The 5,539-nt window shown below is 47.8% G+C and overlaps 1 pseudogene; it reads left to right on the forward strand.

Annotated features, from left to right (window-relative positions):
• The first annotated feature begins 5,097 nt into the window (after positions 1–5,097).
• Positions 5,098–5,216, forward strand: LOC134892569 (5S ribosomal RNA; annotated as a pseudogene).
• Positions 5,217–5,539: the final 323 nt, after the last annotated feature.

Below are 5,539 nucleotides of genomic sequence, written 5' to 3' on the forward strand. Positions count from 1 at the left end.
ACTGTGTGTTTTATATATATATATATATATATATATATATATATACAGGTTGAGTATCCCTTATCCAAAATGCTTGGGACCAGCAGTATTTTGGATATCGGATTTTTCCGTATTTTGGAATAATTGCATACCATAATGAGATATCATGGTGATGGGACCTAAGTCTAAGCACAGAATGTATTTATGTTTCATATACACCTTATACTAGGGGTGGGAAAAATGCGGCCCGCAAACCGATCCTGCCCGGCCCACTGCCTCCCACCAGCGAGCAATGACAAGCGGCCCGACCGGCTGAGCTGCTTGTCATTGCTCTGCACTGCAGTACCTCCAAGCTGCCAGCGGCGCCTCTCTCCCCTGCTGCTCCTGCTGCTGCGTTGTAGCAGCCTCCTCCAGAGTCCCCAGTGACAACGGCTGTGTTCAGCCGAGAAGGGGGCGGGGCTAGGTGCCAATGAGGGGGCGGGGCTACACGGGACCTCAGGGGGCGGAGCTACACGGGACAAGAGCCAGACTGCTACAGATCCATCCTTCCTGCCACTGCCAGCAAGATCAGTAAGTTAATGGGAAAAGTGAAAGAAAGTGTGTGTGTGTGTGTGTGTGTGTGTGTGTGTGTGTGTGTGTGTGTGTGTGTGTGTGTGATAGTGTGCATATATTTGTGTGTGCGGGCAGTGGCGTCAGACTGTTTTTAGGTTTGGGGGAGAGATCTTTAGCTCTCGCTGTACCAACCCCTCCCGTGTTCTGTCACCACGTCACCCCCATGTTCTGTCACTATGTCACCCCCCCCCCCGTGTTCTGTCACTGTGTCACCCCCCGTGTTCTGTCACTGTCACCCCCCCGTGTTCTGTCACTATGTCACACCCCCCATGTTCTGTCACTATGTCACACCCCCGTGTTCTGTCACTGTGTCACCTCCCCGTGTTTTGTCACTGTGTCACCTCCCCGTGTTCTGTCACCGTGTCACCTCCCCGTGTTCTGTCACTGTGTCACACCCCCGTGTTCTGTCACCGTGTCACCTCCCCGTGTTCTGTCACTGTGTCACACCCCCCGTGTTCTGTCACTGTGTCACCTCCCCGTGTTCTGTCACTGTGTCACCCCCCCCGTGTTCTGTCACTGTGTCACCTCCCCGTGTTTTGTCGCTGTCAACCCCACCATGTATTATCACCATGTCACCCCCCCGTGTTCTGTCACTGTCACCCCCACCGTGTTCTGTCACCCCCCCTCCCCGTGTTCTTTCACTGTGTCACACCCCCCGTGTTCTGTCACCGTGTCACACATCCGTGTTCTGTCACTGTCACCCCCACCGTGTTCTGTCACTGTGTCACACCCCCCGTGTTCTGTCACTGTCACCCCCCTCCCCGTGTTCTGTCACCCCCACCATGTTCTGTCACTGTCACCCCCCCTCCCCGTGTTATTTCACTGTGTCACACCCCCCGTGTTCTGTCACCGTGTCACACATCCGTGTTCTGTCACTGTCACCCCCCCCTCCCCGTGTTCTGTCACTGTGTCACCCCACCGTTTTCTGTCACTGTGTCACACACTTGTGTTCTGTCACTGTCACCCCCCCCTCCCCATGTTCTGTCACCGTGTCACCCCCACCGTGTTCTGTCACCGTGTCACACACCCGTGTTCTGTCACTGTCACCCCCCTCCCCGTGTTCTGTCACCGTGTCACCCCCCCCATGTTCTGTCACCGTGTCACCCGCACCCTGTTGTCACTGTGTCACACCCCCGTGTTCTGTCACCCCCACCGTGTTCTGTCACCGTGTCACCCCCACCGTGTTCTGTCACCGTGTCACCCCCACCGTGTTCTGTCACTGTGTCACCCCCACTGTGTTCTGTCACCGTGTCACACGTTTCCCCAGGGGCCATAAGACACTGGATAATTTGCTTGCTGCACAATAATTATCCTACATAAAATGTTAATGTGTAAAAAGGCTCTCTACCTGCCGTAATGTGTGTAAAAGGGGCTCTACCTGGAGTAATGTGTGTAAGTGGCGCTGTGTGGCGCAATTTGAATAATGGAGACTATTGTGCAGCCTAATATGAATCTGTATTATTTTTTGCCCACACCCCTTCCACATGAAGCCACGTCCCTATATTTTTGGCAAGTGGGGTGAGCTGCTATTTTGTATGTGGCCCTCGGATACTAACAGGAAATGTCAAGTGGCCCCTCAGCTGAAATAATTGCCCACCCCTGCCTTATACACACAGCCTGAAGGTCAATTAATACAATATTTTTAATAACTTTGTGTATTAAACAAAGTTTGTTTACATTGTGCCATCAGAAAACAAAGATTTCACTATCTCACTCTCACTCCAAAAATTCCGTATTTCGGAATATACATATATAGATGTAAAGTTATAATAACTAACATAAGTTGCTGCAGGATTTTTCTCATCATGAGATATGTGGGTTATTAATTATACACTGTCGAGGGTCGAGTCACATTATTATGACCACCAGCTAATAGCCAGAGTAACCACCGTGTGCAGCATGAACAGCAGCTAGATGGGCTGGGAGTGACTCAGTAAGGTGATGGTAGGTTGGCACAGGTACATTTTGACGGTGAGCTGCTGCACTGTATTGTGTCGGTCGGCCTTCACGCACCTTCGCAGCCGACGTTCACCTCTCACATCAATGGCACGTGGTGCTTTGTAGTTTCCATGTAAGTTATTCGCAGTGGTGCCATTTGTCCAGTCACTATACATCTTCACCACAGCAGCATGCCAACAGAACAGTTCACAAACTGCACTGTGTCAGAAATACCGCCACCCCTGGCCTGAAAGCCAACAATCATCCCTTTCTGCAACTTGGATAAAATACCCCTTTTACCCATGACAGCCACGAGTGATATGTGTGCAGACGGACTATCGCACACATTATACACCCACCAAGCCAGTGCATGACACGTGACGTACTTCATGGGATATGCTGCTGACGTCAAATGTAGGAGGAGGTCATAATAATGTGACTCAACCGTGTATAACTGTCATATATTCTGTCACCTTGGTATTGTAGGTATTAATAAAGCTGCATAAAACCTGAAGCATCCACTCAACACCCACTGCAGTGCAGGTAGATAGGACCCGTGCAGTGATGTCACACAAACGGGCATGTCCTCGTGCCAGATGTGGGGTGTGTAATACCAGTGGGACAGACACACTGCCGCATGTGTGTCTGTGGTGGTAGGTACCAGACTACTAAAGGTACTGTATATGTGTGAGTGTCTCAGCCGGCAGCTGATATAATGACATGGCTGTGTAAAATAACACATGGGATGTGTTTAGCTATTGGGGTGCTGGCGGTCATGTGACCGATGCCGAATTCCGAAACTACCCAAGAGACCGACGCCGGATCACTGACAGCTGAGATCCCGAAGATGGGTATCGGGGAGGGGGTTAGGGTCCAGGGGGCGGGAGTTACAGTTAGGCACTAGGGGGTGGGTTAGCTCTGGCCGCCATCCCCGAGGGTTAGGTTAGGGGACAGGGGGTAGAAATACCCCCGCCAATGTCGGGATCTTCAATGTCAGGATACCGAGGTTGGTTATGTGTCCGCCAGCATCCCGACCGACAAAATAAAGTTTCATACTTAGAGCAATGTGTTTATTTCATCATCCAAATGCCTCAACTCACCGTGAGCAGCAAACACACGTGGCTCTCTGTGTACCTATGGCACATGCTGTACAGCCCATGGCTTCCCTGACAGGAGACATAACCTGCCACATATAATATCTCCCTCACACATCAGTACCAGTTGTTGGGAGAATAAGTGGGGGAGTAGTTTATCATTGTGAGAGGAATAGAGACAAGTAAATTACAGCCATATCCCCACAAACGTCATGCTCTGGTAACCTCTGTTTATTACAGTATGCACTTTCCAAAATCCTGTATTTATACGCAGCATGCAGCATTTTGATGCCTGTATTTGTTACATAACATGCAATCTCCTGAACTCTATTTCTTTACAGTCCCATGTTTTCCAAATGTGTCCAAATTATATTTATTGCTCCTTAGCTACTAGTCTTCTTTTTTATGTTTTACATCAAATGTTTATTTAAATAAAATAAAAATGTTTTGTTGCTTTTAATGCTGCTTAAACATGGTTTGGGTTAAAGAGATTATGTATAAAGGCCATAGGGGCTGATTGGCAGTAACAAGTATTTATTAGGTGCGAGTGCCCAGTTGCTGCCCAGTTGCACCCATTTAGCAGCTGACTTTCCTGCTACTCTGAATAGTTCACAGATACGTAGAGATGCATTGAACGAATGAACAGTGGGGAAATTGCAGATGTGGCCACTTTGCGTGTAAATCTGAATCACCAATGTAGTGTGGGCACTTTTTTGTACTACTCTGTAGCTGTTTGGTAAGATACTGTCCATAGTGCAGCACTGACTACTGAAATCACAAGTGCCTCATACACCATCCCCCCCATCCCAAAAAAAAAAGGTCTTGGGTCATATGAAATATCTACGGACTATGTAGTACTCTGTATGTAACTATGGGGTCTATGTATTAAGGGGGTCATTCAGACCCGGTAGCATTGCGGCTGTGCGGGCACACACATTGTGGACACATCTCCGAAGGATGCGACTGAAATGTAATTGACAGTGGCAGGCGTTCGTGGGGGGACAGACAGAATGAGGGCGGACCAGGACCATTTTCGTACATTTTAAAAAATGGCGGCTGACCACCTGACAGCACAGGTTGCATGTTTGTGGAGTAATTATGATGCTTCTGAGCATGTGCTCTCACTATAGTCTTTATTTCACTATATTTTGGAAAGGACTTACCCTGGACTATTTGTGATATATTTTACACGTGCTCCTATTACAATCTCAGTTTGTGAAATTTTCTAGGGGAGAGCAATTAACCTCTCCGTTTCTCTCAGACCCCCCTATCCATTTACACGTCATTCTGTTTGTGAAATTTTCTAGGGGAGAGAAATGAACCTCTCCGTTTCTCTTAGACCCCCCTATCCATTAACATGTCATTTTGGGGGCGACCTATTGGCCAGTGACCAATGTCAGTCTTCGGACCATGTCTTCTTAATTGGCCCCATTAGTGGCCATTGTCTATGCTGCTGATAGGTATTTTCTTGACTTTCTACAGTCATACCATGCTGGACATGCCCGATCTCGCCTGATCTTGGAAGCCAAGCAGCATTGGGCCTGGTCAGTACCAGAAAGGGTGACCCTCTGGGAATACCGGGTACTGTAGCATTAAGGAATATACCTTCCGCTGATCAGCAAATTTCATTACAGTTAATCTTGCAATTCATTCACCCCAGCTGACCCACTTTATAGGAGTCCAGATTTACACAAGCCGGTTTCCTATTATCTCTTTTATGAATATACAAGTGTATATAATATCATCATTTCATAGAGATAACAGGAATATTTTATATTTTCGCTTCTGACAAACGTCAAACATCAATACTCGCTTACAAATCAGTGGGTCTACAGATAAACTTTCTGTCACCCTCTTTATATAAGTGAGTTACACATCATTTCATCGTCATTAGAATTTTGTTGTTTAATACTTGT

The sequence above is a fragment of the Pseudophryne corroboree genome, chromosome 3, assembly GCF_028390025.1.
Source record: "Pseudophryne corroboree isolate aPseCor3 chromosome 3, aPseCor3.hap2, whole genome shotgun sequence".
In the NCBI taxonomy this organism is placed as follows: domain Eukaryota; kingdom Metazoa; phylum Chordata; class Amphibia; order Anura; family Myobatrachidae; genus Pseudophryne; species Pseudophryne corroboree.